We start from the raw sequence: 24,522 nt of genomic DNA, 5'->3' as shown, positions 1-24,522 counted from the left end.
AGGCGTGACCCCATTTTACCTGTCGTCATACGGCGGGCGTAAAAATCAAACACTGATCGGCCCGTGTGAACAGGCAGCGGCTCATCTATAAACGACCGCCTGTTCACTGTGAATGGAGGTGGGCAGAAGGATGTCCGACCTGCGCCGCCTTCACCCGCTGAGCAGTTATCACTGGACGACTTTGACCTCAGCCCCTTTTACGCCCGACAGCCGCGACGCTAACTCAGGTGTTTTTACACATTGTTCAGTGAGTGGAGGGGGGGCAGACCGTGGATCGCTTCAGTCGCCGCCTCCATTCAGCGTAAACAGGCAGTCGCTCATAGATGGACCGCCGCCTGTTCACACGGGCCAATCGGCGATTGATTTTTATGCCTGAAGGACGAATGATAAGCGGATTAATTGTCGTTCGGTCGCCGGCGGTGTTTACGTCCGACGATTATCGTTCAGATTTCCGCGATCCAGGGAAAGTTTGTACGATGACCGTTCCGTGTAAAAGGGTTTAACGGCAACAATAGCGCTGCGTTCCTGAAGTAATGGATCCCTGACGGAGGCGTCTGCGCAGCTGTCAGGGCCGCCCGAAGAAACGCAACTGCAGTGCGTCCGTCAGAGGGGGCGCGAGTCGCTGTCCAGCGGGATTGGTGTCGGGGACGTACGTGACGGCGCTGCGTACGGCGGGGCGGTTGCTGCTTTGCTGCTGCCTAAATTGTGTATTGTGGTTTTTATTTATTTTTTTCTCTGCTGCTCGCTGTTTATGCAAAACACCATTAAGCTGAGCGGAGAATTTCCAGCGTGAGTCACCGCCGGTAATGGCTCCATCTCCCTGATAGCCGGACTGAGATCACGGCGAGGAGCCATGTGACTGTGCAGACGGTGACGCTGCGCACGTGAATCCTGGCATCTCACGGCTCCGCGATTTGTGTAATGTGTGGTTATGGATGGGTTCACTAAGAAAACTGGAATCGTATACTTTGAGGGGGACACAAAATGTCTCATGGGGACGACTCCCGTCCGTATACCCTATTTACGTAGCTGGCCGCCGTGTGATGGGGGGGGGGGGGGGGCTCTGCTCAGAAAACCCCATCTGTGAGCCGGAAAGTAGACCGATTTCATACAAAAGTATGCGTATTTTCACGAGCCTGACTGTAGTGTTTTTTTTGTGTAATGCAGAATGTTTTTTTTGTTTTTTTTTGCGTAATCAAAATAAGTGCGCAACATACGGAAATGCGAATGAACCAGTTGAAATCTCTGGGTTCTACTCTCTGCGAATTGCGTGCGCAAATTCTGAGTGTGCAAATATGGCCATGTGAAACTAGCCTAAGGCCGCCTGCACACGAACGGGTTGGATTTTGCATGTGGGAATACTGCGCTGTGCCTGGTCGGCGACCCTGCATACCTGCCTTTTGTCGTCCTTCTCTGTACTGCGGATGGACCCGGCTGCTCGCCGTCGGACACGCGCAGCATAGATTTATTTATTTTTTTAAACCTTGCATAAAGTCCGCAACAAAGTCGCGTGCGGGTTTCATTCCGGATTTACTTGCAGGAAATTTCCTTGGTGTCTGCTTATACTGTAAGGCTGTTTACATGGCGCAATTTCAGCATGAATTCCGCCTCTAAACTGCAGCGAGACCCAAGATCTTTGGCGCGGACCTGCATGTGGAAGTTTCCCTGTGAATGGAAAAAATCTGAGTGTAGAATTCCGACGCTTAAGGCTGGGTTCACGCAGGGCGGATTTGCTGCGGTTTTTCCTTCTGCGGCAAAACCGCTTCACAGGTTAATTTTGGCTTGCGGATTTCCCTGCGGATTTTCTTGCTGAAAAATCCGCAAGCGGTTTTTTTTTCCGCGGCGCTTTTTTTACTTTTTGCAGCGTATTTTGGTGCGTATTTTGCTGCGTCCATAGAGGTCTATGGACAAAAAAGCGCTGCGGAAAAGACAGAAGAATGAACATGCTACATCTTTGAAAACCGCGCCGCGGTTGCATTTCCGCACTGCGGCTGTGCGGAAAAAATCTGTCCTGTGAGAACAGCTTTTTTCCAAAACTCATATGTGCTGCATTGCACTGCAAATGCAGCAGTTTTGCCGCAGTGCGGATATGCAACGGCAGTCCGCGGCAAAACCGCAGCAAATCCGCACTGTGTGAACCCAGCCTAAACCAGCGTTTCCGCATCAACTGCCCCATCAAAATTCCGTCCGTGGACTTTTCCCATCCCAGGTGCCCTCCCTTTTTGACATGTGGGAGGGGGGCCCCCTCAAAAAAAAAAAAAACGAACAAGAAGCCCCAATTGATGATTCCCCCCCCCCCCCCCCTGCAGTGTCTCCTGGCAATATGCAATAAAAAAAACCTGCAGTGAATACGCACGTAACATCCGTTTTCCTTGTTTTTTTTTATATACTCCCGTAGACTTTCATGGGCAATTTTTGGTATGTGATATAAACCAATATGAGACATGCTGCAAATTAAATTTTTTTTTTTTTGGACGTAAAATACGCACTTCTGAATTCACCAATTTTAATTCAGTAGTTATATTCAGTCTGTGAAAATATGGATAGAAGGTCCGCTCGTGCGAATGGGCCCTTATGTTCACACTGTGTTATCTGCTGCAGAATCCATGTAATCTGTATCTGACGTGTCCAAGTGGTTTTCATGCTGTAGGATGTACAATGCAGATTTTTTAAATTTTTCTGCATGCAGACATGCAAAGCGTATGGCGACAGGGGGAGTGACGTATCACTTAATGCGCAGTGAATAGAACCCATGGATTACAATGGATTCGTTCACATTTGCGTATTTCTTTTCAGGCGATAGAAATGCACAGCATGTTCCATTTAAGTGAATGGGCCAGCGTAAATACGCAGGAAATGTATGCGCATCAACAGGCCCTTCTGAGTACCATTTTGCGTGCGCAAATACGCAGTGTATCTGCGCACACAAAAGCATGCAGGAATGTTGTGACGTATTTACGTGACTGAAACCCGCATATGCCTGTGAAAAAGAACCCTTAGTCTCTCCCAGTATATTGAACTTGAGCCATCTATATATTACGCGGGCAGCCATACTTCTGAGTATCCACCATGTAATGTTATATGCAGTCGCCACAGGAGGAATATCCCGCATGCGGAATCCAACCTGCTTATGAGAGCCCGGCCTTAACCCCCTATTTACACGGGACGACTGTCGGGCAAACGATGCCCGACACTCGTCCCCGCATGTACTCGCTCTCGTGCTGCTGCACAGGAGTGAGCATTGTTGGCTTGCAGCAGGGCGGCTGGAGGAGATTTCCCTCCTCGTTCTCTCCTGCCCCTCTCCATTCACTAACACGGCGGCCATTCAGTACTGAACTGCTACTGTTTACACTGAATAATCAGCGATCATTGTTTATGCAGCTTAAAATCATGAATGATGAGTGTAAACAGCAGCCGTTCAGTACTGAACGGCCGCTGTGTTAGTGAATTGAAAGGGTCGGGGGAGAGCGAGGAGAGAAATCTCCTCCTGCTGTGAGCCAGCGATACTCGTTCCTGTGCAGCAGTACAGGAGCGAGTACATTCGGGGACGAATGTCGGGCATCGTTTGCCTGACAATCGTCCCATATAAATGGGGCTTAAGTCACATAACTTGCTTTCCAGGCAAAATATGACTGACTGGCCTATTCTTGGTGGCTAGGCACCCTGGCAAGTGGGTGCTCGCCCTTAGCGTCACCACAAACTGGTCACAGCGTAAGCTGCTGCTACAAGCACCGGCCAGTACGCAGGGTTTGTAACTGCAAACTCCGCTCCCATAGACTTCAATGAGACCTAAGCCTGCAGTTACAGGTGCCGGCCACCACACGGGTCGGAGCAGTAACTTCCACTCCGACCCCTGTGTACTGCAGCGCTGACAGCGAGCACCTGATCGGCCAGGATCCTGAGTGTCGGACCCTGGCTTTCCATTAGTCGTGGGAGTACGGCGCAGTTTATCTTGCCCGTTCCTGCGACCAGAGAAATAGCGTTTTTTTTGGGAATAAAGTGCTTTTGTGTTATGGTGTCCTTGGTACATAAGGAGTTAAGCAACATGCAGCCAAATGGTGTGATCAGCAAACAGGAGAGTTGCATCGACATCATCTCTTCTGTTTAGTAAGCTAGGTCGGCGCTGTGATCGTGTGTGCGCTTCCTATAGGTGTGGAGGTGTAAGGCGTTTAGTCAATACAACTAATACCGCTGGCTTAGGATTAGCTTGTCGCCTTAAGGCAGCACTTGTGGTCTGACATCGCAAGCAATCACTAGACTGGAGAAGCCAGAACTGGTCTACCAAGTACCATCTGTGAAAGGTGCTGCTTTTCCTTGTGGAGATTAAAGCAATGCATTCTGGGTAAAATATGCAAACTAGCTGTCAGTTGCCATCTGCGGGTAGCACTGGTATGGCGGTTTACATCCTTCTAATGGTATTTTTCAGATCTCTGACGGAAGTTCCAGTGAAGTTAAAGTTATAGAGTTTCTTCCATAAGTAGGGGTCTCGGCTCATGGACCCTCGACTGATACTAAGCGGCCACTCGTCACACTGCTTCTACGGCAGCTTTTGTAATTCCCAGTCAATGCAGAAGTGTAGTCGCATCTCCGTTCAACTTAAGGGCTTATTCTCATTTCGGCAGGTTATTGCCTATCCTTTGACTACCATCACCCCCGCCAATCCAGATGAATTGGCCACAATTTTGGCAGCAGTAACCATTTTTTCGGTGCCATTGCGCCTTTCACTTCAATGGGACTGCCAGAGAAAGCAATGGGATGAAGGCAACCCCCGCATCGATTATTTTCGGGGGAGGCTTAAAAATTATCCCTAGCTGTAAAAAGGGGGAAAAAAATTAACTTCCCCTAAAAGAGCTGTTCGGCTCTTCTTTCTGTCCCCGGCAGTCTTCATCTGTCTTCTAGTGGCTGGGGATTGAAAAATCCCCGCCTCCAGGAAGCGCTGCCTCTGATTGGCTGAGCGCTCAGCCAATCGGAGGCATCACTCAGCCGTCATTCAATTGTCCCCATAGGTATGAAGGAATCCCCTGCCATAGCTGTCACAGCTGTGTCAGGGGAGCATGATGTACTCCCTATGTTTTCAATGGGGCCAGCGCTGCTGCTGCCAGCCCCTTTGCAAACAAGGGGCGATAGTGCAGATTTTTCTTAGCGCTGCAAGTCTTGAGTGAAGGCATCGCAAATGAGAATGAAATCATTGGTTTCATGATCATGCGTTTGCATCGCCAATGTGACTTTAAAGGTACGTTCACACGTAGCAGAAATGGTGTGGAAAACGTGCACCCTTTCCGCTATGTGTGAACATGCCATAAATGTCTAAGGTGGGCATACCTCTTAAAGGGCCAGTGACGGGTGTAAAGAAAATATTTCTTAGAATGCAAAGAACAACAAATTCTGTGAAGATGTTTGAGCGTAGAAGAGATACTTGAACATTTCAGCTATGAAGCAGAATTATGAATGCTGCTCTGGATTATAATACTGGCTCTTTATAAGATAAGTAATGCAGTGCATTTCTAAAGTTACTCAACTTTTTATATACTGTGTGACAATGCGGCTTCTGGATGTCTAGCTGCCTTGTTCTCTGTAGCTTTCAATAAAACTTTTTTTTTTTGGCCCTCTGTCATACTTTTTGTCCATTCAGAACAAAATCCAATATGTGAACCCCCGCTTTCCAGTAATCTGCTTTGGCCATTGCAGCTTACAGGTGTATAAAATTGAGCATCCTGACCTCCCCAGTGGAATGGGTCATAATGTGCCACGGTGAAAAATAGCGCCGAGGATAAGGACGGGCTCACTTACTGTCCCTAAGCACCGTCGGCAGGCGAACCACTCTTTGAAGACTTCTTGGATTGGGATTCCACGGCTAAGCAGCTGCTCCCAAGCCGGAGATCACCATGTGTAATGCCAAGTGTTAGCTTGAGAGGTGTAAAGCCTCCAACATTCGAGTAGTGGCAACTCAGCGCAGGGTATCAGCTGTCGCTATTGGCTCTTTGGATGTATTTTAGGGAATACCGTACTTGTATTGCTGTGATAAAAGACGCTGCCACATCGATATTGGGACTCTGAATTGGGCTGCTCCTCTGTTATTCCTCCTGGAATTTCTATAAATAAGCTGCTGGGTGTTAGCATTCCCCTGTCAGTAGGGGGAGTCCCTACATGACTGATTGGACAGTATCTGTAGGGAGATTTAACATTCAGTTGTCTTGTCTATTGATACCTTTTACAGGAGGAATAAGAGAGGAACGACACAATGATGAAAAAGTGCTTCAGAATTGTCTTTATATGGATTTCTAGTATTTAAAGTGACCCTCTGGTTCACAGACAAAACTCTGTCCAGGGATCGGAGGGGATTGTTATATTACCTCCTGTGGGTCCGCTCTGTGTTTCCCAGATCTGCCGACTCTAGGCCTTGTTTTTGCTCATCGAAGACTGTTGCTGCAGTCCTCTTAATGCACATTGTGCGTTGGTAGTCTGAGGCACTTGGTGCTACCCTCTGATTGGCCAGTGATGATCATGTGAGCAGTGCTGGCCAATCTGAGAGTGAATATAGTGCATTAATAGCCAAAGTGTATGGAATCCAACTCGCAGAATCTGCTGCGGATCCACACCTGGATTTGGCCTTTGTGAATGGGCAAAATGTATGTGTGAGATTCTTGGCGCGGATCTGCGTTAAGTAGTGAAACGTCCCTTATTTTTTTCTTTTTTGTTTTTTTTTCTTTTTCCCCTTGGGGCGGGGATTTCAAATCCACAACATAAGTCTGTATTGTGAATATGGCGACGTGGATTCCCATGTGAGTGAATCGGGCAGCATGTGAACATATCCCAACACCCTACCAATACACAGTCAATGGAGGTGGCTGTCTTGAATAAGTGAAAACGAGGTCCGGAAGCGGTGGTTCTGCGAGACGGTGGCGCCAAAGACCAACAATCCAATACAGTTCTTGGACAGAATTTTGACCAGGTTGCTCATGTGAAGGGGGTCTTAATCTGAGCAGTGATGTACAGCTCTGACTTTTTATAATCTAAGATGCTCATTTTCGATTTATCCTGTTTGGTTAATGCCGGTTTCACATCTGCATTCGGCTACGGGGATTCCCCTTTCCTGCTTCCTGAATGGAGCAGGAAAGGGGAATCCCCAGTGCAGGTGTAAAGAACCCTGCTTGTATTATCACAGGTGTAACTTCTAGTCCATGGCTGCTATCACGTGTATCACACGTGATAGCAGCCATGGACTGTAAATGATACACGTGATAGCAGCCATGGACTGTAAGTGATACACGTGATAGCAGCCACGGACTGTAAGTGATACACGTGATAGCAGCCATGGACTGTATCACTTACAGTCCGTGGCTGCTATCACGTGTATCACTTACAGCTCCAGTAAGATACTTTGTGCAAATATTTGAACACTTTGTATCTTATTTATATATATTATTCCTAGCGCTTTCACATCTCTGTTCAGGGAGCATAAAAGGGGAATCCCCTGACCGTCTTATTCCAGAACCGAACCGCTCCGGATGGACCCCGCTGACTATAATGGGGTCTGATTAGTTTCTGCTCGGCATCCAGAGGTTCCGCGCATATGTTAACCTTTCTCAGGGCTGCTTTTACACCTGCGTTGGGGTCCGTTCAATGGGTTTAAAAAAAAAAAAACTAAAAAAATCGAATGGAAAAGCTTCCTTTTCTCCCATTCTGTCAGTTTTCCGTTTTTTCTTTTGGATGGAAAAATGGCGTTGTCCACCTCCTTAATCTTAGGCTGGTCTCGCATAACCGGATTCGAATAGCAGATTCCACAATCGCCGTCTGCGCAGACGATACGTGGTAGTGCGTGAGCATTGAAAGGCACGGACTTTCCCCGATTCACTCAGACAAATCGCAGCATGCTCTATTTTAGCGCGGATTCCACGCGTACGGGCTTCATTGATCTCTGATGGAGATTGAGATATCGTCTGTGCGATCTTCTGATGGCATTCCCCACTTGTGACCTTTCTTCCGCGCAGACGATGCGCTGTTCATACTCTTAAATCTGTGCGGGAAAACGCTGTCATTCGCAATTCGTTTTCGAGATCACTCGCAGGTCTTTCGCTGCGGATGTCGGCAAGCAGAATCCGGCCCGTTCGTGTGAGCCCGGCCTTATTACAGTAGGTCTGTCTGAAATTCAAGTAATTATTTTATGAGATTTTTTTTCTTTTTTGTAGGTTTTTATTTTCTTTTGCGCGGTCGCGGTTTGTGAATTGATTGGGTTGATAAGCTTGCACTACCAGCTTTGGGCACTTTTGATAAGAGTCCTATGATGAGTCAAGCAGCCGGCAGACATCCTGTTTGTCATTTCCTGACAAAGCTCTTGTAAGTTACATGGAGAAGCCCTTTGTCACTTAGAAATGGCGCGACTGACTTAGTCAGTGTAGCAGAGCTGATTTTGTAATGATGATAATTAGACGTGTTATTGGGGATTTTCCATAGGTAAAAAATTCCTTAAGGTCGCGGCGGAGGATCGCTACTTCCCTGAAGTGATGCCAGGCAGTTTTAACACGAAATCGGGGACATTGCATGTTGGCGAGCGCGATATCTGTCTGAGTTTCGCAGCTTGATATTGTACTTATGTGTTCAGTTTGGTTAACGTTCGTATCATGCTTGTAATATGGACAGCACAAATCCACATAAAATGTGAATTTTTTTTTTTTTGCACATTAAGATTTAAAATCCTGCATATTTCACGGACCGAAATGGCGTACGTCTGTGCGAATGAGCCTTTTATAACTGATGATTGTAGATGTGAGTTAAGGTGCATTTACACACACAGATGATCGCTCAAAATTTGTTAGAAACTGACAGTTTTGAGCGTTCATTTTACATTAGCTGATAATGGATCAATCAGCCTTTTAGTAGCTAACTAGCTTAATTTGCATGTATTTAGAGAACAGCGGGTGGTCTGTTCTCTAAATACATCGTTATTGTTCTCCAGGGAGACAGCAGCTGAAAAAATGTGATCAGCGCTGCCTACGGAGAACTCGGCGTGCTGTCCGTCTTATCAGTCCCGATGGATTTAAAGCTGAGCTGAACTCAGCGATGGACGAAAAGTGCACGATGGGCGCACATTTACACACACCGATTATAATAATGTGTAGTGCACTCAAAAGATGGTATTTGAGCAAGCTAGAAATCACTGATGACGCTTAACAGCCCGGCACACTGATTTTCTCAGAATACTATCAGCGCCGCCCACTTTCAGCTGGTATCCCACTGTCAGTTCTCAGTGGGACACCAGCTGAAAGCTCCGAGAACAATGCAGCTGTTTGCATATACAAAACAGCTGCTTTGTTTTCGGAGCTATCGCGGTGGTATCCCGCTACGCCTGCATTAACTCTTAAGTAGCTAATTAGCTACTTGGAGCTATGCAAAGATGATCGCTCAAAACTGTTACTCAAACTATCACTTGAGCAATTTTTGAGCGATTTATCTTTTTAGCGTAAATGGGCCTTAACTCTCATTGAAATCAGTGCGATGCTGAAATGATGCGGAATCTGCACCCAAAAATATTTATATGTAGTGTCCTTCTGTGCTAGATGTAGCTAAGAAATCAGCTGAGCTCTGCTACATCTGGAGAACCGTTCCTTCCTGGTCTACCCTGTCTGAGGAAATACTCCCAATGTATTTGGAGTATTCACCAATGTAGTGTATACCGGAGGACTGTCTGGGCATGAAGGGGTGCACGCCCCCTCCCCCACACTGATTATTATTGTAAAGCCAAGCCTATTCTGCGCTCTCGTTAAAATATATATATAATTAGAAAAAATAAAAGGTAATTTTTTTATTTTTTTTTAGATTCTCAATTCCCCTTTTCTGCTAGTAAACCCGCGCCGGCCGCTGTTTGCAGCTAATATTTGTCTTTCAGCCACAGACGAGGTTATGGCGACCCAGCCGCTTATTTTGGAACGATCAACAATTTATTTCTCCATCACAATACCGCGTTACAAATCCATATAAAGGCCGTTTACATGGAGAAAGCGACTCGCAGTTTGCAGGTCATTGTGTTACATCCTGCGTCGGGGCTCCCTGCTTGTAATATACAGAGAATAGAAGTCATTAATTTCAATAGCTTCATTCTCACTTCTCCTATTTTTTTTCTTTTTTGCGTGTACAAAAAAAAATCAGCATGTTCTATTTTTGTGTACATTTGTGCAGCAAAGGCCCTATAGAAGTCCGTGGGAGGTGCGCAATTGCTTTGTCTCAATGCATGGGCAATATGCTGTGCAAAACTGCAGGAAAAATATCACATCTGGACCTCATTAGGCTGAATAGCCTTTTAAACCACAGAAACGGTGTATCGCGTGCGTGAACAAAAAGTACACTACTAGGAGCGGATACGTGTGCAACATTTACCTAGTTTAACCCTGCTCAGGGCACAAATACGTTGCGCTGAGGCGAGCGTTTTTGCACTTCTACTTGTGTGAAGGAGGTGTTATACTCCAGAGCTGCACTCACTATTCTGCTGGTGCAGTCACTGTTTACATGCATTACTTATCCTGTACTGATCCTATGTTACATCCTGTGTTATACTCCAGAGCTGCACTCACTATTCTGCTGGTGGAGTCACTGTGTACATACACTACTTATCCTGTACTGATCCTGATTTACATTCTTTATTATACTGCAGAGCTGCACTCACTATTCTGCTGGTGGAGTCACTGTGTACATACATTACTTATCCTGTACTGATCCTACGTTACATCCTGTTTTATACTCCAGAGCTGCACTCACTATTCTGCTGGTGGAGTCACTATGTACATACATTACTTATCCTGTACCAGCAGAATAGTGAGTGCAGCTCTGGAGTATAATACAGGATGTAACTCAGGATCAGTACAGGATATGTAATGTATGTACACAGCGACTCCACCAGCATAACAGTGAGTGCAGCTCTGGAGTATAATACAGGATGTAACTCGGGATCAGTACAGGATAGGTAATGTATGTACATAGTGACTCCACCAGCAGAATAGTGAGTGCAGCTCTGGAGTATAATACAGGATGTAAATCTGGGGCAGTGTGGGATGGATTTAGAGAGTCCCTAATCTTTTTAAGCATATTCCTTTAAATACTCTTTAAAATGGATATGTACGTTTGAAGAAAATGTGCCCCAGTGATATTGGGTGCTGCGTTCCTACGATGGGTAGTGCCCGTTAATGTAATGATACGTTTTGTATGATGCTGGTTATTTGCTTGCACAGAATATGGGTATGTTGCCCATATGGCTGGTGAGGGTCAGCGCTCACAACCCCAATTTTGGAAGGGCCTGTAGTATTGTGCATTCTACAAGCTGTGACACTTGTACAGACAGAGGGGGTCTGGAGGGGACGTTTGGGTGATGTAGGATTCTGCAATCTCCTGCGGGTTACATCGCTTGACTTGTTGCTAAGTAGGTTAAGAAAGCTTCAGATTGCTCTTCTGGAGGAAATTGCTAAACTAGCAGCCGCTCTGTTGCAGCATATCCTTTATTAGCACATAAGGGACATTGTTATCTTCCCCTATGAACAATAATATACATGGGGCCGTGCTCACGAGTTCTGCACAACCTGTGGTTCTCCATCTGTCGCAAAACTACAACTCCCAGCATGCCGTTTTGCAAGAGTTGGAAAAGCCAGAGGTTGGAGACAACAGATTTATACACTGATGATAAAAGTATTGGGACACAAAGTAGGTTATGAAATTCGATTTTTACTCCCATTTTTCTCTACAGTGTTGGGCCATCTTTGGCCTCAATGTCTGCAGTAATACCCCCCCCCCCCCACCTCCCAGGCTGCTTTCCACTAATTTCCCATAGACGTGTGAAGCGATTTGCCTCCATTCCTCGATGAGAGCTTTAGTTAGTGATGAAGGGGATGACGGACGTGTTGGGCGAGCACGGATTCGACATTCTAGTTCTTTCAGAGATGTTCGATGGGATTGAGATCCGGACTTTGGGTTGGCCAATGAGGTTTGTAGGTGTTCCATTCCTTAAACCAAGCCTCAACATCGCATGCTTTATGATATGGTGCTCAGTCATGTTGGCTGAAAGGAGACAAAGTCCATCTAGTTCAGCCTGTTTCCACTCCCACTTGTTGATCCAGAGGAAGGCAAAAAATCCCAATGAGGCAGAAGCCAAAATTCCTCCCCGACTCCATAATGGCAGTCAAAATTATCTCTGGATCAGCGTTTTGAAAGTTCCTACCTGACTCTAAGACCCTGACCAACAACCCCGCTGGTTATTTAATGTCTATCCTGTAATATGGCGTTCTAAAAAGGCATCTAGTCCCCTCTTAAACTCCTCTACCGATTTAGCCAACGCCACGTCCTCAGGCAGAGAGCTCCACAGTCTCACTGCTCTTACAGTAAAGAACCCCCTTCTATGTTGGTTGATGGAAACTTCTTTCCTCTAGACGTAGAGGACACCCTCTGGTTACCGTCATAGTCCTGGGTATAAATGGATAATGGGAGAGATAACGGAGCTGAACCAAAGTATTACCACAGGGTAGGTAATGGCACATTGTCCGGATTGGCTCTGTACTTATTGGTGTTGAGGGTGGACTTCACTAGAACCAATGGCGCTAGTCCTTCCTAGCAGAAACACCCACTCCCCGCAATGACAGAAACTCCTCCAAACTTCACTGTTGGGACAATGCAGTTGCATAGAAACTGTCTTCCAGGCAACTACTACACCAAAGTTCGGCCATCAGATCGGAAGATGGTGTCCTGTGATTCATCTGTCCACAACACTACTTCCACTAAAGAACAATGGGCTGGTGACCTCCTGAGTGAGTTTCGGCACAGGATGTGTGTGATGCCTTCACAGCTCGTACGAGGCTTCGTTGCCCATGTTCTGTCAGTTTACGGGGGGTCTCCCAGAACGTGGATGCATCGGATGGTCTCCATGTCCCAATAACTTGGCCAAAGGTAGACTTTGGAAGGTCCAAAACTGCTACACAGTTCCGTACTGATTGGTTGGTAACATCTCCACCACCAGACCCCGTTGTCAGCTCTACACATGGTAGCATCCTGATGGCTTCTGGACTGGGATACTCCGGTGTAATACTCTCCTTTATACCTAATGCTCACACATCCGATGCCCTTCACCTGGCGCCACGGGATTGGTGGGCGCTCAATACTTTTTGTCAACATAGTAGATATGTGAAATTGGCCCCAAAATTTTGATTGTGGCTAATGTAAGTCTTGGTTGTGGAAGTCCAAGATGTCCAAGTCGGTGAGGAGTTCCACTCCGAGTATGGCCATACATTAGTGGTCTGCTGCAGCGAGGCAAAAGGGGACCGCTGGGAGCCCCACCGATCACGAGGAGAGTGGCAGCTCCATTCATCTCTAAGCCATAGATTGTACTATACATCCGGATGCTCAAAACCTGTACCCAAGAATGTTCCCTTCAGCTGGCCGCAAACGGATATCTTGAAAGTGAGAAGCCAACTGTATTCGAAAACTGCAGGATTTTTATTATGCCCATGTCCAGCTTATTAAAGGCCTCTTTATGTGGTTTGCGCGTACCGCGAGAATGCTCAGCAATGATGACCTGATTACCGCGATTTACCTTCACAATATTTGATGAAAGAGATGGTGATTAACGCTCTTCAAATTTACGGACGTCCAAAAATCGCGTTCTTGTATAATGACATAATGAGGCATTGGCTGGCGCCATCAGATCAGGTGCCCACTTAAACTGCTGCTTGAAGCACTGGCGCATCTGAGAACGCCACTCGAAAACTGCTGCATTGGCGTATTTGATTCTTCAGTAGTCTCCTTTTGCACATCAGTGCTTTATGGCGTGAACAAAAAAAAAAGCCAATTTTTTTTAAATTTTTTTTTATTTTCTTGCACTGAAAAGCCGTTCCAATCTAAAAATATGAGCGGGGGGAAAAAAGCAGAGCCGTCGGAGCTCAGCTGGAGACAGACTGCGCCAAACAAACTGTTGCATGCTCCACTGCCCGCTAATGTTTTTGGGCGCTACATCTTGTGTCCACAACCAGGAGCCAACCAAAACTTCTCTCTGTTGTTCTGCTCTTCTGAAGCATTGTAAAGAAAACAAAAAAAAATCTGCATAAAATAGCAACATCGGTGTGAAAACCACATTAATTAGGCATTCGGTTCAGAAGTGGCTGTACATGAAAAAAGGCAAACGCTTGAGGACTGGTTGCCTCCCGTGACATGTCTCTTGGCAGATACTTGTATTCTCCATGAAAGAACACTCGAGCAGGTTTTGTTAGCATTTTATATTGCTCTGTTCCTCTGTTATTCCTCCTGGAAATGTATAAATAAATTTGAGAACAGGTGTTATCATTCCCCTTGTCAAAAGAATTAGGTCTACACAAGTCAGTGAGAACAGATTGGGTCGGCTAAGCATTAAAATCCGCAAATTTTTCCCACCCTATTCTCGTATTACTTTTAAAACAAATGTGTGTAAAGAAATCTATTTTTCCCTCCTCCTTCAACTAAACTTGCCTTTTCTGTAAGGCAACAGACTGTAGAAGGAGCTCTTCCCCCGTGTTAAGCCCTGCTCCGTCAAAGGTAGGGGGTTTGGGCCGAGGCCTAAAGGTAGGGGGTTTGGGCCGAGGCCTAAAGGTAGGGGGTTTGGGCCGAGGCCTAAAGGTAGGGGGTTTGGGCCGAGGCCTAAAGGTAGGGGGTTTGGGCCGAGGCCTAAAGGTAGGGGGTTTGGGCCGAGGCCTAAAGGTAGGGGGTTTGGGCCGAGGCCTAAAGGTAGGGGGTTTGGGCCGAGGCCTAACGGTGGATAACTTTATAATCAGTAGAGCATTGACCATTGGGACTACTAGAGATCCCAAGAATGGGGGTCCTGAAGGTCCCCTCATAAATGAAATGGAGGTCGTGCAAGCACACCACAGTTCGATTAATTGTAGCTACAGTGCCGAAGATTCCTGAGCGCTTGCACTCGACAGTTTCCAGCGCTCCCATTGAAATGGAATGGTGTGCTTGTACGACCTGCCCTCGATTCATGTGGGGACCTTTGTGGCCCCAATTGTTCAGATCAGTAGGAATCTAATGCTAGACTTGTGTTTTGTTTTTGTTTTTGTTTTTTTGGTCATCCTGTCTCCAAGATAAAATTTAATAAAAAGCTATCAAAAAGCCACCTGCTCCACAAAATGGTACAAATTGAGACTAAAGGTCGTCCTAAATAAGCGAACTTTCACAAAACCCATCCATGGAAAAATTAAAATGATTGTGGTCAGAAGATGGCGACAAGTTTTAATCTGTCAAGTTTAAGTAGTGTAACAAAAACGATAGAAATTTGGTATTGCTGGTATCGTACTGATCCACAAAGTAAAGGTAACCTCTTTTTGCCGTATCATGGATGCTGTATAAAAAAGATTCCTTGTGGATACTCAGCAGAGTTGCTGTTAAAGTCTGATACACTTTAGCTGGTATTTCCCTCAATTCATCCTGCAAATATCTGGCAAGTTTTTTCAAAGATGTATCATCCTACAGTGGGGCAAGAAGTGTCGTCATTGGACAGTTGAGCAATAGAAGAATCTCGTCTATGGAGTAACGAATTGTGCTAGTTCATCTTCAAATCAGGTGTGGAGGAGGCCTGGGGAATGCTTTCTGCCCGAGTGTGTTGAGTCAACAGCCTGGCAGAGGTTCCGTTATGGTCTGGGCATAGTTTTTGTTACTTTGGTTGTAGTGACAAGAACCATGAACACGGAGGTGGACCCTGACATTCTAGAAAATAATGTGCTGCTGACAATGTGACAATACTCTGGGGATGGTCGGCCATACTTCCAACAAGACAACGCGCCTCGTCACAAATCCAACACTGTTTTACATTGGTTTGAGGATATGGATGTTCCACGATTGGACTGGCTGCACAGAGTCCCAACCTGAACCTACTGAACATCTTTGGGAAGGCTCAGGAAATACAAAGAGCGTCCATCTTCTTTTGGTTCTTGCTCAGGTGTCCACTTACTTTGGATAGGATGGTGTAGACTGGAGAACACCTGCACAGATCACCAGAATGCCGGGATGACCTACCCTACACCAAGCTACAAAGGCTCATAAGATTGTGTAAGTATTGTTGCTGCGAGTGTAGAGGATTTGTTTGTGAGCCGCGTGGTCCTAGTCGGGATCGATGAAATGTCACCTATTTTTAATAGTCACCTATTTTTAAAAAAGGTGCTTCACGTAACATTAGTGGAGGAATAAGCTCTGTTTTTGGGTTCCGGACAACCCTCTAAAGGAAGGGAACTCGTCACGTCCCCACAGTGCCTTAAACTAAGTTTTTGTTTGTGTGTGTTCTTTTTATATGCTCGCTTGCTCCTGTGTTCGAGCTCTGTCACTTGGTAAAGTCCGCTTGGGGCAAGAAAATCGGACGTTTTTTCAGAGTTTTGTGTGCATGCATAGAAGTCTATGGAGATCACGCATACGAGAACTTGAAGAGTCAAATTTCTGTGCGCCGTGTGAACGTCACCAGGTGACAGCGCTGGATCTTGGAAGTGGGTGAGTATAAAAATAAATAAACTTTGCTTAAAGGGGTTGTCCCGCGCCGAAACGGTTTTTTTTTTTTTTTTTAACCCCCCCGTTCGGCGTGAGACAACCCCGATGCAGGGGTTAAAAAAACAAACCGCACAGCGCTTACCTGAATCCCGGCGGTCCGGCGTCTTCATACTCACCTGCTGAAGATGGCCGTCGGGGTCTGCTTCCTCCGTGGACCGCAGCTCTTCTGTGCGGTCCATTGCCGATTCCAGCCTCCTGATTGGCTGGAATCGGCACGTGACGGGGCGGAGCTACACGGAGCCGGCATTCTGCACGAGCGGCTCCATTGAAGACAGCAGAAGACCCGGACTGCGCAAGCGCGGCTAATTTGGCCATCGGAGGCCGAAAATTAGTCGGCACCATGGAGACGAGGACGCCAGCAACGGAGCAGGTAAGTATAAAACTTTTGATAACTTCTGTATGGCTCATAATTAATGCACAATGTACATTACAAAGTGCATTAATATGGCCATACAGAAGTGTATAGACCCACTTGCTGCTGCGGGACAACCCCTTTAAGGCGCTGTGGAGACGTGACAGTTTTTTTTTGTTTAACCCCTTAATGACCAAGCGTTGTAAATTTACGACGCTTGGTCCTGGGCTTTAATCCCGGCCCATAGCAAAAATATGGCACGGGATTAAAGCCTCTGCTCCCGCAATCGAGAGGTTTTTAACCACTTCTATCTTCTTCTTTCCCAGGTACATAGTGGCCAATGAGCTCCATGTACTAAAAAGCGGAAGTGTTTCTTCCACTACGCGACCCGGTGATCACGTGACTCCCAGGAGCCCCCCGTTACAGCAGAGCTGCAGAGTCCTCGTCGACCCTGATCAGCTCTGCCAATAAATGTTGTCACTACAGGGGGATGTTTTCCCCTGTAACAGGGACTCCTATGGATGCCCCAGCTACAGTGGAAATTGTCAAATAAATAAGAAAAAAACAGGTAAATGTCCCCCAGAGGTCTTATATGATGTCATAGATGGTAAAAAAAAAAAATTACAGAATTTAATTTAAAATATGCATAAAAAAAGTGACCCAAAGCCGACACCGGTCAAAACCATCACCATATGCACCCTGTAATCCAAAACTGTACATATTCTATACCAAAATGGCCAAAACAAAATCGGGAACCCATCCCCATACTTTATTTTAGCGTAAATATACTAATAAAAAATAGTCATTGTTTTTTTTTTTTTTTTTTTTCTTTTTGCCTTTTACTCCCAATAAAATTGAAAAACGTGAAAAGTCAGTGAAAAAAAAATATTTTAAAAAATAGGCCTATATGTCATGGAAAAGAAAACAACAAAAATAATTTTGGTAGCTGGAAAAAAAAAAAGAAAAATCGGGCAGTAAAACCACAACATGGGTACAATCCCTAAAAAGTGTCTGGTCCTTTAAGGTACAAAACAGCCTGGTCCTTAAGGGGTTAAGTAATTGTCTTGTTTGTTTCTTCTGTGCCTTTTGTATTCTTTTACATGTGCTCCTTTTTGTGATCTTGGCCCAGCCATGCTTTCCGCCCTGATACATCCCGTGAACACATTCCTCTGTGATGATTGCATTTGCATACCATCTTACTAGCGGGGAACGCGTCCTCATAACCTGCGGGGCCGCAGCGCTAAGCAAATAAGCTGACATAATTGAAAGGTATCTTACAAATGAGGAGCCGCACGTTCGGTTGTCCTTGTAAATGTTTTACCATCTCGGATACTTTTCTCGCTGTCATAAACTAGAACTCTGCAAACAAGATACAATGAATCACCGACACCCTGATTAAGAGAAGAGCATGCTTTGTGTAGATTGACATGCAGACCATTTAGTGTGACAGATTGTTGCTGGTTTATAGCGGGAGTCGTTTAAAGGCGCTACAGATCTGCTTTATAAACCCATTTTTTAAAAATGCCCTTTTAGAGAAATGCATTGTCTGGAGCTTTTACTATTGATGACCGATCCTCCTGGATCACTACACCATTAAGGAACAGGCACTTTAAATTTATGGCACTGGGTCCTGGGCTTTAATTCTTGCCAATAGTAAAAATTACAGCATGAGATTAAAGCTTCTGCAATGAAGCATGAGCAGGTTGGGTCTTCGGCTGGGTATTATTGTACCTTGTCACCACCAGAAGCTAGGGGTGGAGACATAATCCAGCTGGCTAGACGCCTCTAGCATCGGGCAGTGCGCCAGCCAATCAAAGTGCTGCAGTCCTCTGCTGAACAGAGTGAAGACACCGGGCCGCTCACCTGCGCTGACTACATGGCCTCAAGATCTGCAAGTGGCGTCTGTCTCACAGCCGATGGGTGAAGTGCTGCGCTGCTTCAGCTCAGTTTATCAGCTGTGGTCTGCTCCTTGCTTGGCAAAGTGCCATGTGCTGCCGCCATCCGTCTCTCCACCAATCACTGAACTCCTCCACTCCTTCGCTCCTCGCTTGACAAAGTGCACTGCTCCTCCCCTGAGCACACTCTGCACCCCCGGGGATCAGCTGCCCTGCCTCTATGTACCGGTGCCGGGTAGTGGTTGCCCAGAGGAAATGGAAGGGGCATGCCTGCTCTGGGGACAGTGATAGCAGCAGTGTCTGTATTGATGTTTGCCTGGGCTGGAGGGTTAGGGTTAGTTTTCCGGTTAGACTTAGATTGTTGCCACTAAATACTTCCACGTTAAGGCTGTAGGAGAGGCCCCCAGTACTGCAGAGTATTACACCTGTAGGAGGAGAGGCCCCCGGTACTGCAGAGTATTACAGCTGTAACATGGAAGCATTTAGAGCTCATAATGTAAGCCTAACAGAAAAACAAACCCTAATCCTAACCCTTCTGGCCAGGCAAAAATCACTACAGATACTGCAAGGACATTCAGAAATTCAGCCAATCAGGAGCTAGGGGCATGACAGGGGCATTCCTCCATGCAAGCCTTGTCAAACCCCTAGCTTCCGGTGGTGACAAGCTACAATAGTACCCTTTGGTTGTCAGTCGCAGTTGAGGAGAAGGCAGAAGCGCTTTTTAACTGCTTCTGCCTTCTGTCTTGCAGAGTGCTTAATAAACGCTATCAAGTGAAGAGTGGAAGTGTCACTTCTGCTATTCGACCCAGTGATCGCTTGGCCGCTGGGTGCCCCCCTGCCAAGGCAGAGCTGCAGGGTCCTAGCAGACCCAGATCAGCTCTGTTAGTGACTAGTGTCACTACAGGGGAATTTCCCCCCACCCTGTAACTGGCGCTCCTGTGGATGTCCTAGTTTGGGTGGCTTTACACGGGTGATAAAATCCTGCCATGTGAGAGTGAGTAAAAAAGCGGATTAATAAATACAATGGCTTCCCTCCCATCATCGATGTTTTCACTGATGCGATGTTACGAGAACAAAAAAATTGCGGCCATTTTATTCATTGTTGTGCGGCACTTGCAGACAACCCCACTCCTCAAACAGGGCCGTCTAACCCAGGAACCATTAGCTGTACGAACCTAAAACTTTGGGAAATTTCTTTTGATACCATGGACGCATAATACACAATTTTTTTTTAAGATCACTTCACATCGAATGACTCTTCTCAGTCCGAGCACTTGCTGCCATTTTTCTGCACCCCAGTTCTTATATTTGGCCTTATTTCTACATTTGAAGGAATTGCTTTTTGCCAAGGACTGCATCTGGGCAGGCTTTCCCTAACAGTAGATGGGTGTACCTGGGTCCCTCTGGTTTCTGTCCATTTCTCTTTGCCTGTTCCTCAAAGGAGCTCGAACGGCACATCCTGAAACCCCAGTCTTCTGTGTTGTATGACCCGTGACATGAAACTGTCTTCCACAACCTCACCTTGTAGCAGAATTTAGCTGTTTCTCGCCCAGTTTAACACTTCCTACGCAGTCGTTTGTCAGTTAATACATGTGAAAATAATCATCGTTATCAGCTGTTTGGTATAACTTGGTCAATTCTACACCTGACTATAATCCTACAACATCCCTGACTTGGTGAGAGTGTACCTAGAAGAATGTAATGCTGTTTTGAAGGCAAAGGGCGGGCACACCAAATATTGATACTATTTTTAGATTTCTCTTTTGTTCATTCACTGTGCAAGTGCTAAAAATAACCTAAGGCTTCTATTTTTGAAAACTTACTTTCTTTTTGCAGCATTTCTTTCACACCTGCCTAAAACTTTTTTGCACTGTTCTGTATGTACCTTCTGTTCTCCCCCATGTACCTTTTTACTATGGCAAGAAGTAGTACGAAGTGTTTTTTAGCAGCGCCCCCCTGAGTCATAAATAGCTGGGAATCTCCTTTTTGGGCTTGGATACTATTGACTGGTGGATGTGATCCTGCATGTCCTCAGCTGTCCTCACTACTCTACAAACCACGCTGTTTATGTGGATCCTTTAATCCATTTATTAAGAGCCTAGATATGTGTGAAATGTTGGAAGTATTGCCAAGTTTCGGCGTCTGTCGCCCGGCCAGTTCTGGAGTTCACTATGTGCATTGTATGTCAGGAATGACAGATTGGACAATTAGTATTACCTGCAGCGGAAGTGAGGAAACACAGGCTCTGCACATGACTCATTCTTCTAGAATGCCTCTCATAGATGAGCGACGCAGAAGTGGCCTGGCATCTGCTACGGTTTATATTCCGCCACCCCTCAGATGGATGATGATAGAGGGGCAGTGGCGGCCCACACTGGTGGTTAGGCCATTAATAGCCGGAAGTGGGGGAACTGCAGATTGGATTGGAAAGTAAATCAACACTTTCACACTAAAATCCTGAACGCTTGGCATCATATAGTTTTTAAAGAGGACCAGCTTACTCTTCTGGCAAATACTTGTGTTGCTTATGAAATAACTATTAAAGGGGTTGTCCAGTTGCAAACTATTGATGTTGTATCCGTAGGACAGACCATCCATAGTAGATTGGTGGGGTCTATTTTGTGGGACCCTTGCCAGTAAGGTGTTCTCTGAGCTAGTGTGCGAGTGCACTGAGCTGATTTTCTGCAGGAAGCTAACAGCTCCATTCTTAATGCAGTGACCAGGCTGTGTATTGCATGTAAAGTTAGCATTGAAGTGGATGGGTGTAATACCAAGCTTCACCAATGCTGAGACAACGGCGCTCAGTACGTGAATTTACCAGCCTGGCAAACAGCTGATAGATGAGCAGGGATCCTGGGTAGCAAACCGCCACTAATCTACTATTGATGGATAGATCATCAATAGTTTACAGTTCGACAACCCTTTAAAGATTCATCTGTTGCAGCTTTGCGTGATTTAGTTCCTCTGTTATTGCTCCTGGAAGCGTATGAAAACTTGGCCACCATTCTCCTTGTCAATAGGATTTCCCCCTACGCAGTCCATTTAGTGCTGGAAGTGTGTATGCATAGAGGTTTGGTAGCAAGATGGGGATTGGTAATACCCAATCATGCATCCTTCAGTTACTCCTCCTGGAAATGAATGAAACGGTCCGCTAGAATTGTTAGTTGCTGCGAAATAAAAAGTATTTGCAGAAGCAGACCTATCAGGAGAGAAGACGTGCTCTTTATAATATACTCATTGACAAAATAATGCACCCAGATAGAAAGGTCAGATTGCTGCAGATCTCTGACTGCAGTCATGTCTCGGGCTGCCTTTACACTGGCGAGAAAATTGTGTAAGATTTGGGCGTTGCGAGACGCCCAAATCTTAACACCATTCTTTTAAATGGGGTCATACATATTAGCGAAGTTTTCCTGCATGGCACCGCGGTATGATGCAGGAAACCAATTGCGGAATGTTCCATCTTCCTGCCTGCTCTTGTATTTCGGCCTCCGTTGTTTTCAATGTGACCGTCGGCAGCATCGCGCCACGTGCTGGGTGCATGCGATGTGAGGTCTCCCATTGAAAATAGTGGGAGAAAATCCGTGATACTCCGCTACAGCTGACAGGATCACTACATCCCCGAAGTGATGCAACGTTGTATTGACATAAAGATGCCTCGCATCGGCAGAGAATTCACATGTTGGAGAGCGCAATATGCGACTGATTCTCCATATCACGCTCGCCCGTTGGCAGTAAGTGATTACAGTTGTGGTCTGATTACACACTGGGTCTTGTCACCAGAGGGTGTAAAAGTGCTTCCCCGGTTGCCCCGTAAAAAGGTTTGGAGTCTACTTGTGTGTAGTGGACCTCTTGTTGAGAGATCGTGGACCACTAGATGCCCCTACGACACACTCAGACATTTGTCCAGTTAATACAACTAAGAGGGGAGCATTATTGGAAGGAGAGAAGCTGGATGGTCGTTTTGATAAACTGCCCGCCATCTAGGTCGTGCTGACCAAGCTGTTAGTAGGTGTTGGGGCAGAGGCTATGTGAGGGCATGCACACACTGTGAACAAGCTCTGGTTGGCCAAGACAGCCCACCAGTAGAGGGGATCGTTTGATCCACCGCCAACACAAGCAGATCCAACAGTTTTGTTGTCCATCATCATTACAGACCCGTCTCTAACTGGACCATTTTCAGGCACTTGGCAGAAGAGGATTTGGTGTCATAGCGCCAATTATGTGTCCTGCCAATAACGCCCCAACGCCATCACCTTCATTGGACGACCTAGACAACTATGGACTGGAACTATATTGCCTCGATTCTGAGTTCTGTTTGGAAGCTGACAATGGTTGTGTTCAAGTATGGAGGCCTTGTAGTGAGCACCTCAATCCTGCCTTTGCTGTGGAGCGGCACACTGCCCCCACTCCTGTTGTGATGGTCTGGGGGGCCATCGCAAACAGTCACCCCTAGTAGTGGTGCCAGGTTGCCACACTTGGGCCTGCCCGGTTAGCAGATTTATCGCTGATCGAGCATTTATGAGAGCAGTTAAGACACCAGCTTCGGTAGTCTACAAGTATGCATGATCTAGAGGGCCAATTGCAACATCTGTGGGCAAATGTGCTGCAGAATAACATATAGAGCCTGTATGTCACTGGGCGCAACTGTATCTCATCATATATCCAAGCTAGCGGTGGGCCAACAGAGTACTAGAGCCGTCTTTTTAACTTACCCGCCTCCAGTCCCGGGACAGAATTTTATCCTGAAACAAGAGGGTTGTTTTAAAAGGTCGTCCGGGCATGCATGTATTCCCTACAGGCAGATGAGACTGTAGGTCAAGAAGATAGTAATGCCTCTGCTGCACATAATACTTAAAGGATGCCAACAGTGGCAACCAGTGGTAAATGGAGGTGAAAGGAGGCACTGTTGGCCTTAACATACTACTGATGTTTTCTAATGTGGTAAACGGCCTGTTTCAGACAGTCTCCTTGAGGGACCATTATGTAGGTAATCCTCTGTGAGCTAAATGCATTAGTACACATCTAATCGGTATTGTTGTATCTTGTCTCCACCACAAAAATAGGTGGAGACCTGTCATTGTGCTGTGGGAGGTGTAGGGTACACCCCCAGCTACTGATTGGCTAGGCTGTGCGATACACTCCAGTCTCAGCTGCAAGCGCCTTTCCCAACGTCCTCCCTACAATGCCCAGCATGCGGCAGCGGGAGTGCAGAGCGCCGCGGGACAGTGAGGTCACCACCCCGCCACTGTTGCCCGAAACACTGTCCATGGCGATGTACTCTGCCCCTCTGCTGCTGCCACTCTGCACCATGCCACTGTTGCTGAGGCTGTCCCCGGCCCTGTGCTCCAGTCACTCTGACCGGAGCCTCTGCTGCTGGCCACTGCTGTGACTGTTACATGTCGCCGGGGGGGCACAAGACAGCATACACACAAACGCCCAATCGGAAGCTGGGGGCCAGCCCCTAGCTTCCGGTGGAGAAAAGATACAACAGTACCCATCTGATCTACTCTCTGCACATGCACAGCCAACGGTCCATTCAATCTCCAGAGGATAGATGTAGGGAGAAGAGGGACTCGGGACTCCATTTCTTAGGATTAGTCAGATACTCTGTAGCAAGACACCCACTGATAAGACTTTTATCACCTATCCTCTAGTTGGGTTGTATCAAAATCGACTTATCACCTCTAAGTTGCGTCTTTGCCTGTCGTTTGCTATAATGGCGACTGTTGATTG

At 46.4% G+C, this 24,522-nt stretch overlaps 1 protein-coding gene across 2 annotated transcripts in view; it reads left to right on the top strand.

Moving 5' to 3' along the window:
• The window catches only part of LOC136626236 (stress-induced-phosphoprotein 1-like), a 74,895-nt gene that overhangs the window by 2,420 nt on the left and 47,953 nt on the right, over nt 1–24,522 (top strand). The gene's annotated exons all lie outside the window — the stretch shown is intronic.

Source organism: Eleutherodactylus coqui, chromosome 4 (assembly GCF_035609145.1).
Source record: "Eleutherodactylus coqui strain aEleCoq1 chromosome 4, aEleCoq1.hap1, whole genome shotgun sequence".
NCBI lineage: Eukaryota > Metazoa > Chordata > Amphibia > Anura > Eleutherodactylidae > Eleutherodactylus > Eleutherodactylus coqui.
Note: the sequence above shows the minus strand (reverse complement) of the source record. Positions and strands in the feature narration are given on the sequence as shown.